The sequence below is a fragment of the Oculina patagonica genome, chromosome 13 (genome assembly GCF_052425735.1).
Source record: "Oculina patagonica isolate OP01 chromosome 13, crgOcupat, whole genome shotgun sequence".
Classification (NCBI taxonomy): Eukaryota; Metazoa; Cnidaria; class Anthozoa; order Scleractinia; family Oculinidae; genus Oculina; species Oculina patagonica.
In genome coordinates, this window is record NC_135770.1 from 28,698,646 (window position 1) to 28,712,852 (window position 14,207).

Here is a 14,207-nt window from a genome sequence, read left to right on the forward strand (position 1 = left end):
ATACCAGGGAGTCCTCATCATTAAGTGTTTGTTCAACATAATTTATTCTACTGAATATTCTATTTTTTTCTTGATCGTTTTTAATTAAGAACGTTATGTGTTTTCTCCTGTTTTTTTTTTCTTAATTGTTAAAGAACTAACTACTTTTCTCGCCATGTTCATACCAGCGCGCTCTGCTGCGTATAATCGTGCCTCGCGTCTTGACGCTTGCTATTTTGGTAAGCTTAGATTTTATTTTTTCTAATTCACTTCCAAGAGAATCACTGTACTCTGTCTGGAGTTTGCACTGTTTTTACTCAATTTGCGACTTTTGTCTATATAATAAAAAAATATCGAAGACATAAAGATATGAATGTAATTTTGTCGTGTTAAAAACAATACTTGAAAATGAACATTATATCTCCGTGCTGCCACGTAATCATCTAAACCGGTATTTCATGTTTACTAGGTTTACAGTTGACACCAGGCAAGCACATTTGTCACATCAATGTACGTATACAGAAATGATAAAAAGAAAGATCAACGACCACCACCAACATCTAAGCATCGCCAAAGAACTGGGTGACAGGGCTGGAGAAGGAGTTGCTTATGGCAATCTTGGCAATGCTTACTTGAGACTGGGTGATTATAAACAAGCTATAACGTACCACAACCAACATCTAATCATTGCCAAAGAAGTGGGTGACAGGGACGCGGAAGGACGTGCTTATGGCAGTCTTGGCAATGCTTACTTGAGACTGGGTGATTATAAACAAGCTATAACGTACCACAACCAACATCGTAGCATTGCCAAAGAACTGGGTGACAGCGCTGGAGAAGGAGCTGCTTATGGCAATCTTGGCAATGCCTATTATAGTCTGGGTGACTTTAAACAAGCCATAACGCACCACAACCAAGATCTTAGCATTGCTAAAGAACTGGCTGACAGGACTGGAGAAGGAGCTGCTTATGGCAATCTTGGCAATGCCTATTATAGTCTGGGTGATTTTAAACAAGCCATAATGTACCACAACCAACATCTTAGCATCGCCAAAGAACTGGGTGATAGAGCAGTGGAAGGAGGAGCTTATGGTAATCTTGGAAATGTTTACAACAGTCTGGGTGATTTTAAACAAGCCATAACGTACCAAAACGAACATCTTTGCATTGCCAAAGAACTGGGTGACAGGGCTGGAGAAGGTACTGTTTATGGCAATCTTGGAAATGCTTACCAGAGTCTGGGTGATTTTAAACAAGCCGTAACATACCACAGTCAACGTCTTAGCTTTGCCAAAGAACTGGGTGACAGGGCAGGAGAGGGACGTGCTTATGGCAATCTTGGCAATGCTTTCTTGAGCCTGGGTGACTTTAAACAAGCCATATCGTATCACAACCAACATCTTAGCATTGCCAAAGAACTGGGTGACAGGGCTGGTGAAGGACGTGCTTATGGCAATCTTGGCAACGCTTACTTGTGCCTGGGTGACTTTAAACAAGCCATATCGTATCACAACCAACATCTTAGCATTGCTAAAGAACTGGGTGACGGGGCTGGGGAAGGGGCTGCTTATGGCAATCTTGGCAATACCTATCATGGTCTGGGCGATTTTAAACAAGCGATAACGTACCACAACCAAGATCTCAGCATTGCCAAAGAACTGGGTGACAGGGCCGGAGAAGGAGCTGCTTATGGCAATCTTGGCGGTGCTTATTATAGACTGGGTGATTTTAAACGAGCGATAACGTACCACAACCAACAGCTAAGCATTGCCAAAGAACTGGGTGACAGGGCTGGAGAAGGAAGTGCTTATGGCAATCTTGGCAATGCTTTTAATAGTTTGGGTGATTTTAAACAAGCCAGAACATACCACAACCAAGATCTTAGCATTGCCAAAGAACTGGGTGACAGGGCTGGCGAAGGAGCTGCTTATGGCAATCTTGGCAATGCTTACCAGAGTCTGGGTGATTTTAAACAAGCCATAACATACCATAACCAACATCTTAGCATTGCCAAAGAACTGAGTGACAGGGCTGGAGAAGGAACTGCTTATGGCAATCTTGGCGGTGCTTATTATAGTCTGGGTGATTTTAATCAAGCCATAATGTACGACAACCAACTTTTAAGCATTGCCAAAGAACTGGGTGACAGGGCTGGAGAAGGAGGTGCTTATGGCAATCTTGGCAATGCTTACCAGAGTCTGGGTGATTTAAAACAAGCCATTACGTACCATAACCAACATCTTTGCATTGCCAAAGAACTGGGTGACAGGGCTGGAGAAGGAACGGCATGTTATATTCTGGGACGTGATTTTGAATTTTCAGGTTCTTTGCATGAAGCTCTTGATTATTATCGATGCAGTGTGAAAGTGTACAGTGCTGTGAGAGATCTTTTGAAGTCCGAAGATGTATGGAAAATATCCTTTCGTCAGGTGTGTCAACATGCTTACACCGCTCTTTGGCGAACTCTAGTGAGGCTTCAAAAGACTGACGAAGCTTTGCTTGTTGCTGAACAGGGACGAGCCCAGGCCTTAATGGATCTCATGAAATTACAGTATGAGTCTGAAATGCCAGTGTCTGGGTCATTTGAGCCTAGATTAACAGTCTCAGACTTATTCAGTGATATATCAACTCAAACAGTTTTTGTAGCACTTGAAAGCACCAGAATTAATTTATGGGTACTATGCAAAGAAAAGAATCTTTACTTTAGACAGAAAGAAGCAGCATGTAAAGACGCTGTTACCTTCCTGGAGTCTGTAAGGAACGATGTTTTTAAAGAAAATGAAATTGCTGCTAGAGCTACCTGTGAAGATCGGTCACTGGATAAGCTAAGAAAGAAACTGCCCCATATAATAGTGAAGAATTTGTTCAGGAAAATGTGGAGGCATTACCCAGCAAAAACAATTCCTTGCGCCTCTTTCATGATTGCATTATTGGCCCTATTGCAGACTTACTTCAAGGTGACGAATTAATCATTGTCCCAGATGGTCCATTATGTTTGGCTCCTTATTCTGCATTTGTAGATGGTGAACTCAAGTATCTGAGTGAATCTGTTAGGATACGCATTTATCCATCATTGACAAGTTTACATCTGATCGTAAATTCTGCTAAGGACTATCACAGAAGAAGTGGAGTCTTACTCGTGGGGGATCCATGTGTTAAGGAAGTTACAAATGAGCTGGGTGAGTCCATTTTATCGCCGTTGCCATACGCAAGAAAAGAAGTAGAGATGATAGGAGACATGTTAGGTATCCCACCGCTCACTGGAAGAGATGCCACGAAAGACGAGGTGCTGAGACGAATGAGTTCCGTTGCTTTGGTTCACATTGCAGCACATGGCAATATGGAAGCCGGTGAAATTGCTTTGGCTCCGAATCCCACACGTTCATCCAAGATCCCTGAAGAGGAAGACTTCATGTTGAAAATGGCTGACGTTCAAGCGGTAAAGCTGCGTGCAAGGCTCGTTGTGCTTAGCTGCTGTCACAGTGCTCAAGGGAAGGTAACGCCTGAGGGTGTGGTCGGTATTGCAAGAGCTTTCCTGGGTGCTGGTGCTCGATCCGTTTTGGTGGCACTCTGGGCAATTGATGACGAGGCCACTATGGAGTTCATGAAATGTTTCTACGAACATCTGGTTCGTGGATGTAGCGCCAGTGTAGCACTTAACCTAGCTATGAAATTCCTGAGAGAGTCAGAGAAGTTTGGTGCCGTTAAGTACTGGGCTCCATTTGTACTTATTGGTGATGACGTCACAATAGAATTTGGAGAAAATCAGTAAAAGCATCGTAAGTGGCATTTTTTTAATTAAGTGAAATCTATTTAAATTTATTTGTAGTTTTAATCTTTGCTTGTACAGTTGTTCCGTGAAGTGTGAAGTTTCAGTCTTTTGACATATTTTTCGACAGCTTTAAACTTATTTCGTTATGTACGGGATATCAAAATAAACATAAGTTTAAGTGAAACGAGTTTCCTTTGATGCTGTATTGCCTATTGTGCTCATCTCTTGCAATAGGCCGTTTTACAGTTGTCTGCTCAGTGACCTGGCCTTTGAATGGAAGTGAGGCTGAAGATGACCTTGTGTTGATACAGACCTCACTGCTTTTGTTGGGTAAATCATGTTGTTCTGATGCTGATGCTAACTAGTTTGCATTTACATGATAAAGCACAAAGGTTTGTATTAATGCAAGGTCACCTCCAGCCTCACTACCATTCAAAGGCCAGGTCACTTGGCAGGCAACTGTAAAATGGACTATTGGCATATTTCTTTGAATATACCTCCAATATTTCAATCTATGAAGTATAGTACGTTTTGGCCTAAAGTTGCCTCGTGGGTGTTCACTCGCAAATGTTAAGGAAAGTATCAGGCCAGAAAAGAAATCCGTTAATCATGTCGTTAATAGCATATACTTTAGTGTATTTTAATTTTAGTCCTACGTTTTATACATGAGCCTCTGGCTCGGACATTGAGGGAGACCTCGTCCCACGTATGTACAATAAAATTGTATTGTATTGTATTGTATCAGAACTTTAGGTTAGCTTACGTTTAACAACACCATCATTTTGAACGTTTGGCAGTGCTGAAAGTTACCTGCGATTAACCTATGGCAAATTTATGACCTTTACCGAGTTACGGACAGTTCTTGGCCATAATGGATTGTTTTCTTTTGCAGATGCTGTATAAATCAAGTACAAAGAAAACTACTTGTCGAGTAGTTAACAGACCTTTTTATATCCTTTTCACAGCGTTTTTTCCTGTTATGTAGTTTGTTTCTGCAATGATACTACAAAACAAACAAATGAAATACGAAATACTTTTTTTTTATTAAAGTGTCTGAGGTATTTAGCTTAAAAAACTAATTGTGGACACTATTTACATTATTATATATCTAAGCTATTTAAAGTTAAAATATTTACACTAAAATTCTAAAAAAAAAAAAGAACCGTACTACATAGGTAAATAGATAAATAAATGAATAAATAAATGAATGACAATAGAATATAACAAAAACCTCGTCGCTATAATTATTTTTCAAGCCAGCGAGATGAAAAGAATTTAAAGTAGTCCATTTACAAGTTGACCAATTCTTCTTCAAGTAAACGGTAGAAAAATCCCGCGGTTCTCTGTGTATCAAAATAGAAAACAGGACTTTCGCAAAGGATTTGCGTTTTCACTTTTTATTGTAAACCATTACAAATGCCATTCCCCAATTTGGAAAATTTAAAAATTTAATTTTTTTTGGCTGTAAATAGCAATGTCTGCAGTATAACTTTATTTCTGAGTCTTCCACTTCACAATAAATTAATTATTATTTAGTGTGGTTGTAAAGATCAGTAAGGAAGAGCTGAAACGCGAGTAAAACTGAAAGGACGGTGCAAGTAGACATGATTGGCCTAGCAAAGCCACTGTGCTTTTAAAATTTTCATACAAGGAAACTAAACGGCTTTTATCAAGTATGTTTGTAGAAAAACGATTAGCCTTAGATATAATCTTGTTGGCCATTGATTGGTTTGAAAGTTCACGTATTGTCAAAGTCTCTTGGCGCGTGTTAGATTTGGAGATGGTGATCACATGCTTGTCCAGTACAGCTCTTCTCACCCATCTACTGACCGTGAAACAAGCAAGCTTGTATGACGTCAGGGAAATGACAAAATCACCGTCACACGCAGAAAATGCGTTAACACAGCCTGACAAGAGCCACATTTCAGAACAACTTTCCAAGTAAGAAATCAGATGACAGAAGGAGACTGGGGACTAAAATTGGAAGCTTTATTGCGTTGTGGAAATCTCGACTGAGATGAACTTTTTTGATTGACTGAATATTTAATGCCGTCACAGAAAACTCTTACTCAGTACTCAATTAGTGCGGTGTTTAGCGTTTATAGTTTTTTGTACAGTTTGAAAAAAAGTAATTGATTAATTTTTTTTTATGTGGACATGTTTGTGGGAAATCTCCTTGGGTGTGTGGAGAATGTGAGATGCCAGGGGCTTAGTTGAAAGTTGTTTTTGATAATTATAACATTTGTTGCGCGAATTCCGTGATTCGTTTGTCGTCGATGCAGTAGTAGCTTCTTTAAATTCAATCATGAATACCTATCAGTATGCCTTTGTTAACGAATTTTCTGTGAGGCCGTGAGCCCGGCAAAGCCGGTAACAGTCCAGTATACATTAGAATATGTCGTTATTATTTAGAAGAAAAGCAATGTTTCAGAAATGTTGCGGAAAAAGCACAGTACACCGTTTGCGTTAATCTGATGCGCTTACTTGATAAAAGGCGAAAACGGTTCATTACACAGCCTCAGGAAGTACTCCTCTAGCGTTTGATGATCGATAAACAAAGATGCGCTTTTGCAGAAAACCTTTTACAATTTTGAAGCAAAATTGGAGGAAAGCCTTTGTAGGGAACGTGTACCTCAGCCGAACTTCCTTTGAAACAATGTTTTCTGAAGCTGTTTGTTTCAGAAACGCATCGTGTGAGATATAATGATGTACTAACAGATGACCGTTCAAGGATCGATTTGACGCTGCAGTAAAGAAGAAGTTGATATTATGTCGGTATTCATTTGGTATTTCCGGGAGTGTTATGCTACGATAGATAATGAACCATGCACTTGCTGTGGTAGACTCGTGAAACAAAACAAAACACTAATATACCGATGGCGCGCTCTGCAGTTAATTTTTTTTCACTCCATGGGAAAACTTTTCAGAGACAATTATAATTCGGAGTTTTTTGCCACTGCTTCTTGTTAACCAAGAAAGCTCAAAGCAGCGATTTAGTAAAATAATACGTTAAATTTCTTTATAGGACAAAAGAGGTATAATTATTGATACTTCAGTAGATTAATACTGTAAAGTTACCATAAGTGGATTATAAATCCTGCAAGGTTAAGTGACTTGTAGTCGTGCATGAACAGTTTGCAGACTTGTGATTAACTGTTGGCTTGATGCAGTCATGAATTGCACAGAATTTAAGTAGTTATGCGTATAAAACCATTAATAAATAAGCTTTAACTTCTAATTGTGGACATGTTGGGAATGAAACTCCTTACAGCCTTCATAGGGCGTGGTCTAGCTAGGGATGGGAGCTATTGTTGAGAGTTGTCGCTGAGCATTCGGCGGTGAAATGCTATTATTGTCCAAAGTTGAAAATTGGTTTAACCATTCCGTCTAAATATTGCTTCCAGACAATTTTATAGGATGTTTGCAGGAGCCAATTACCAAATATGTCCACTGTAACGATAGTGTCAAAAGCAGATAAAAACGTGTAAGATCAATTATAAGATCAGTTGTCCATTATACTATTGCATGGACCATCGTAATCGCGTGTGAGTAGGGTTTAACGGAAATATTATTTCATTTCCTTTGTTTTAAAATTAAGTTTGGCAGAATGTGGATATTAAAAACTTGTTGCTGTTTTGAAGAGACCCGGTTACTTCTCTGCAGCAAGCGAATCTCCCCTCGCCCCCAATTATCAGCCATGTATCTCGAGCATCTTGAAGCGATTAATTTCAGTACAAGCACGATGTTTCAGTCGATCAAGTTGTTCCCAGAGTGCAACGGTTTTCTTGATTTTGGTTATATTTAATACGCTCCTTTCGATATTTTAAGATTCAGCTTGGTAGTAAGGCCTAAAGGACACAAACAAAAGAAATGAATAAACATGCTTGTAAAATTTCTTTTGTGTATGTCCTCTGGGCCTCGCTACCAATCTGAATTGTAATATATCGAAAGATGCCTATTGGAAGACACTCATTTGTGTTCTATTGAAAATCCGTGTAACTGATTGGTTCTCCCATTGAAAGTTGCCCTTAAAAGTTGAAATTTGCTGTTAAAAAAAAAATGTTTCGTCCTAAATCAATTAAATGCGCGCGAAAGCACATCAATCCCTAATAAAACGATCATAAGACACAACAATCACTGATGGGCCGCAACTTAACGACTCGAAAACCTGCTCGTACTGCCCTGCAACGAAGAATGTTAACCAGCAGTTCTGTGTCAGACTTCCTCAACATGAATTTTATGGTACTTCAATCTTTTTTGCATTGATAAGTGCGGTGCTCCAGTGCTTTGAATGTTGTTGGGGTTATATGTAAGCTTCTCCACATCTGAGCTAAGGCGAACTGAGCTAACTCAGACGAGCATGGAAATAGCAGTTATGAAAACGAAACAAGCACGTGTAGCAGTTTTTCTGAAAATACGAGCCTTTATAATAGAAAGGGGTGGGGTGGGGGTGTGGGAGGAGAGACGATGTGCGCTCCATTAGAGGTTTCCACAGGGTGCAATGTTCTTAAGTGAGAAAAACCCTGAAGTGGTCGGCGCGTAACTGTCCTATTCCTCTGTTTTCAGCTTGGTATCAATTGCCCTTCTAGATGCTGCTTCTTAAAGTTTTTCAACTGACTAGTTACTACGGATACGACGCGCTGCTGCCATCACGTTTGTACTTTTTCTGTAGAAATCAATGACCTTCATCCCTAGATTACCATCGTGCCTTTTTGACATTCTTTTCTTTTTCACATTCTCGGTTTAATGAATGAATGAATGACGGTATTTATATAGCGCATTTCCATATGCTCAATGCGCTTTACAACACTTTGCGAGGGACTTCGACAGACTGCAATTATGCAGTTTACAACGAATGAGGATTTATTTTTACAGATGCCCCCAAAGTAATTTCGGAACAAGACCAGGCCACAACACCGGGAACTCCATGCTCTACTCTTTGCGATAAGTGTGTGGGTTCTTTAACGTCCCCTGCTGACCATAACCGTGAAGATGCAAGAGACGTGATCTACGGTTTATCGTCCTTATCCGAGAAGACTAAAATGTCTAACCATTTGCAGTTGTCATCACAAAGGCAGCACATTCTCCTCAGTTATTTTAAGACCCTGAGTGTTGGTCCGGTCTGGGCTCGAACCCGAGACCCTCCGCACAGAAGTCCGGCGCTCTACCAACTGAGCTAACCAACTAATACTAAGTGGAAGCAAAAGAAACATTCTTTAATGATTCAGCCTTTATTTATTTCGTTCTGACATTATTGTTTCTTTCGGTAAGGTTACAATTAAGTGCTTCCTTATGGCTACCCGCGATTAACTCCATTGCTTTAGCGTTTATTTTATTTTATCAATCAATGAATGAATGAATCATTTGAATCAGTTATGGTCGCCGTTTCATTTGTGGAGACAGACCTCATCACCACCATCAGCGCCTGGAAAAAGAGAAAGAGAATGAAATAACCATGAAGCATACCACTCAGATGTAACTTATGTTCCAACGAGAAGAAATGAAAACAGGTAAAGTATTGTGAGAAGCGGTTTTAATTGTGCAATCATCCATAAAATTTCATAGATTTGTTTGTAAAATGTGTTTTCCACAACAAAATTTTTCTTTGATATCATAAACACGAGGCTATTTAAAACAGGATTCAGTGCGAATACCTTATTATAGGAAATTAACGCGTCATGAAATTAACGCGAATTTCAAACATTCGCGTTAATTTAAGTCGCGTTAATTTTTGTTAACGTTAATTTCCGCACCGTTAATTAAGTGGAGCGTTAATTTCCATGACGTTAATTTCCGTTATTTTGGTCCCAATTTCTCGTTACAGTCCAGACGTTCTTGACTCCAAGGAAAAAGCATAATTTTATCTGCCACTGTCATTGATACTGCGAAGAACGCTCAAAGTGGTAAAAGTACCACGAACATTGCTTTCGTTTAAGATTATAGGTCTACAAGTGTTGAAGTATACTTGTTCCTGTTGTGTACGTCGCGTTAATTTCCTTCATTTTGAAATGTTACCCCCTCTTTCGCGTTAATTTCCTTTATTGGAAAGTAATTTTTCCTTTAATTCGCGTTAATTTAAGTCGCGTTAATTTCAAATACCTTAATTAACACAAGCGTTAATTTCCTATAATAAGGTAGTTGGCAGCCACAAAAGAATTTAATTTCAAACCTCCCCACCCCCACCCCTTTAAGTGTAAGGTGACCGAGACACAATGCGAAACCGATATGATAAGTTAGTCTCATTATTTCAAAGACGAGGGGCCTGAAGGAGTAATATGAGAACTGGGAATCACAACCAAATAAACAGTAGAACTGGGACTGGGATTTGGAAAATCGGAAAAGTACTAGACTGGGAAATGAGATTTGGGCAACATTTGGGCTGGCAATTGCATGTGTGGGAATACTAAGGCGGTGTGATTCACTGATAGCTGATCAGCTCCTGTTAATTGTACATGTTAATGGCTTCTTGCGTCCATAAGTTCTTATTGCAGCGAGAAAAGGACAGAAAGTCAGGATTGTGCCACTTTTGCATTATTGCAAGTTTGGAAACATAGGCGGTGGATCAGAGAAGGCAGAGACGACCCAAAACGAACGTTTTTTGGGAGCTCAGTACCTCCCCCCATCCAACAAACTCACACACGTACACAGGGCATGAGTAAAATACTTAGCGAACTGGTATCGATGAGTGTCAGTGATGATGCAAGATGTTTACTAACGAAGTTGTTATCATGACAGCATCAACATTAATTAGCTTGGTATTTGCTCAATTCTTACCCATACCTATAACAGCAGCATCTTTCACCCACTGGACATGAGCCAGGGCACGGCCGACCCGTGTACCCGCAACCTAGCTCACTGTGCGAGACACAAGACCCTGTGCAGGACCCTGTAAAGGAGAAAAGGTTTGTCACTTGAGACAGGGTGCTCCGACTTACCAGGTTACCCACCTAAGCGAGTAACACTGAGCAAGTCAATGGTTTATACAAATCCTTTTAAAATTCATCGAAGCGTTTACATGCTAGACAAGGTAACCCGCCTAACCAAGACACCCTGTCTCCTTGCCCGTGGCACCCTTCTAGGCTGGCCACCTTTTTGCCATGTAAACGGTTATGTCAAGGCTATCCCATGGAGATGTCATCCCCGGGATGACACCCGGGATAAGACTAAACCTGTGTTCTGTATGTATAAATTTTAAGCCAAAACTGTGCCATTTAACCAAAATAAGCTGTTTTTCTATCGAACAGAAATTATTTCTTTCAACAAAAGGTAATTAATTTGATGTTTTCGTAGGAAGGATTATGCTAATCCACCCAACAACAACAAAAAATAGTTTGGCGGCTAAAGACTGTTGAAACCTTTAGAAAAAATACGCAGTAACTTTCTAAGAGCTTGGGTAATAGCTCCAGGACGGCTGGACTATAAACAGGCCCTTAACTATAGAAGAGTCACACTTAAACCTATCAGTAATGTATGTGAATCATTTGGCGCGCTTAGCCAGGTGATAACGCAAGCCTCGTTTTGGTGTGTGAGTTTGGAAAACCGGCATCATGAGAGTTTTAGTTTGATTCTCTCGATGGAATTAAACTGAAGAGATACTTAAAAAAAAAATTATTTCATGTCTGCAAGTAAGTTAAAAGAATGAAATTTGAACAACAAAAGGTTGAAATAAAAAAGGACAACTCACGTTTGGCAAGAACATGACTTGCACGTTTGGTATCAATATAAATTGCACCATGCACGGTAATGGTCCCCAGAATGATCAGCAGCAGACAAAAATGAAACATTGTTTTGCTGTAACAGAAAAAACAAGCGGTATGATTATAAAGTCACTGTATTATGTTATGGGGGAAAATTGCAAAAATAGCAGCCGTGTGACGGTAAACAAAAAAGAAACTGAACTGAAATTTCATTGAAAGGTGTCCTGCAATAAAATAAACATGGCCTCTAATACCTTTCCTGATGATTAATTCAATCCTTACAGCAGCCCATGGGGTCCTGTTCTTATCCATCTTTGGTATGTTACCCAATAATTTTCAATTTGAATGGTCCGTATGGAATGTTCACGCGTTCATCACAAGCAGGCTGGATTATTGTAATAGTTTATTGTACGGTGCTCCTGAGCATCAAATTAAGAAACTTCAAAGAGTCATGAATGCCAGTGCACGATTAGTTTACCGCGCACCTAAGTATTGTCACATTACTCCTTTACTACGTGAACTCCACTGGTTACCAGTGCGCTTTCGCATAGATTTTAAGATTCTTCTTATTACATTCAAGATACTTCACGGTGTAGCGCCTAGCTATCTTAAGGACCTAGTCTCTGTCTTACCGGCCTCACATTATCAACTACGCCGTAACAATAGTGGTATATTGTTAGAAAGACCTCGGCTGAAAACGAAAAAGACTTTGGGAGATCGGGCATTTTTGATAGCTGCCCCATTCTTATGGAACAGTCTTCCTCTGCCAATAAGACAGGAAACATCCATCAAGTCTTTTAAACGTTCTGTTAAAACATATTTATTTAGAAAGGCTTTTAGTTAGATTTGTTATTCATTTGATTTAATATTGTGATTCTTAAATTTTACTATTTACTACCTTTCACTATTACTCTGGAAATTTTAATATGTAAATATTGTAATTTTAAATTCATTTTTACTGTGTAACTTTTTTAATTTAGTTTAATAAATGATTATTGTAATGCGCTTTTGAATATTTTTATAGAAAAGCGCAATATAAGTATTAAATATTATTATTATTATTATTAATAAAATAATTATAACATATAGCCCCATTTTTTTTTCTGCAGATCAAAATTTGCTGAAAAGATGTGATATTTTTTCACGCCCGTTGCTCTATCCAGGCGAACGTCATGTACACTTGATATTTTTTAAAAAGGTGGCCATCACTTACAAGTTTGGTTAGAGCATGCGCTCGCCTAACTTGGGAGTTATCATCAGTTTATTTGTTGAACTATGGTCTACCTACAAGAGTAATTCGTTCGGAATAAATAAATAAGCATCATTTGTGGCTTTTGGAAAGAAGAAAAACATACAATGTTGACCGTCTAGTAATACCAACACTAGAAAGACGTTACAGCTGGTGGAAACATCTCACTACATATGTTAGAATTCTTGAACCAAAGGAGGTTTTTTTTTACTGCAGTGTCGAAGTTTGGGTCGATTTGAGCCTTTAGCGAGTCTTTGACATTAAACAGCAGTTTTTTCACTTAACGTTCTCAATTATTAGAAATTTTAAGGAAGTAATCATGGCAAGTGTTACGCAGAATAGCAGACAATTAAACCACCGCACATCAAGCTAAATATATCTCACAGAGTTTACATGTTCTAACTGGGAAAGCGATTTGAATGATTTTCAGCATATTGTATGTTTGAACAAATTTAACTCTATCTTATTTTGCGATGTTTACGATTTCAGCTTTCAATATCAGCATTGACTCAGCCAAGTTTTTGGGAGGTTTTTAAACATAACATATGCAATGCAGCTGAAAGGAGTGACTGAAGTCTAAACCTCACTCCCTTTTGTACTCGTTCCAAACATGTCTTAAATATAAAGCGATAATTATTCTTGTTTTGTATTATTTTTGTTTTGTATTATTTTGTATATGACATGATTAAAGAGAAAAAAATAGGACTTTTTCAAACTTCGAAAACAGGTCGATTGGGGTTTTTGCTTTACTATTGCGAAGCAGCATTTAACAAAACTTCCAAATAAACCGGCCCCATCGCTGAATTGACACATTTGAAATAAGACTTTTGGTCTCTTTAACTCTGATCATTCCTACCTTTCTCTTGAAACTCGTAAAGGATCAAGGCGTGTTGGGAAAGTACTGACTAAGAATGGCCAGAGTTGCTCTTAGTTAAACCCATTAGACTTCGTATATAATTTATGCTTTTGTGTCCGCCAGCCCTCTGTTCTAAAAGCATTCCTACGCGTTAATAGCGTTACATTGACTACAAAAAACATATCTGTCTGCTTTCCTTTCTTTATTTATTATCCCCCAGCACGGGACTGAATGTTATTCTATTTTTAAGTCCCCATTTTAATTATTTTTCATATAATAGTGAGAGCTATTTTAAAATTAAGGGACGAAAACCTTGTATGAAACCTACCATATCACAGAAATAATTCATGTTAAACTTAATTGTATCTTTTTGACTATCAAGCATTGTTTAATAGAAAGTTGTTTTAAATAATTGGAAGACACCTCTGCGTTGTTTTTAAAAGGTTTTCTACATTTACTTATAATTTATTTCAGCGTGAAAACTATTTTTATATTTACGGACGTGTTCTTGTTTTAATCAAAATTAAAAAGTAGCCTTTGCAATAATGTTTTGGAACTTAATGAACATGAACACGACGCTTGAATGTTTTCCCTTTTATGTTTATTGTCATTGTGAAAATTCAGCAATTACTCATATCCACTGAAACAAACTTC

At 38.6% G+C, this 14,207-nt stretch overlaps 2 long non-coding RNA genes and 1 pseudogene across 5 annotated transcripts in view; 2 read left to right on the forward strand and 1 right to left on the reverse strand.

Annotated features, from left to right (window-relative positions):
• Positions 1 to 429: 429 nt before the first annotated feature.
• LOC144637278 (uncharacterized) lies at positions 430 to 4,754 on the forward strand (annotated as a pseudogene). The gene is made up of 2 exons (XR_013567693.1): positions 430 to 3,758; positions 4,644 to 4,754. The product of XR_013567693.1 is annotated as an uncharacterized LOC144637278 (transcript).
• Positions 4,755 to 4,979: 225 nt separating this feature from the next.
• Positions 4,980 to 14,207, forward strand: part of LOC144637320 (uncharacterized) — a 56,263-nt gene continuing 47,035 nt past the window's right edge. Inside the window, exon 1 of the long non-coding RNA XR_013567704.1 lies at positions 4,980 to 5,343. This is a non-coding gene — a long non-coding RNA (uncharacterized LOC144637320). The remainder of the gene's footprint in view (positions 5,344 to 14,207) is intronic.
• Positions 9,095 to 14,207, reverse strand: part of LOC144637313 (uncharacterized) — a 180,900-nt gene continuing 175,787 nt past the window's right edge. For 2 of the 3 annotated variants that reach the window (XR_013567697.1, XR_013567696.1), the window contains exon 3: positions 9,095 to 9,176. This is a non-coding gene — a long non-coding RNA (uncharacterized LOC144637313). Of the gene's footprint in view, positions 9,177 to 10,525; positions 10,638 to 11,435; positions 11,543 to 14,207 lie in introns of all 3 variants that reach the window. The other variant, XR_013567695.1, reaches the window with a different exon arrangement.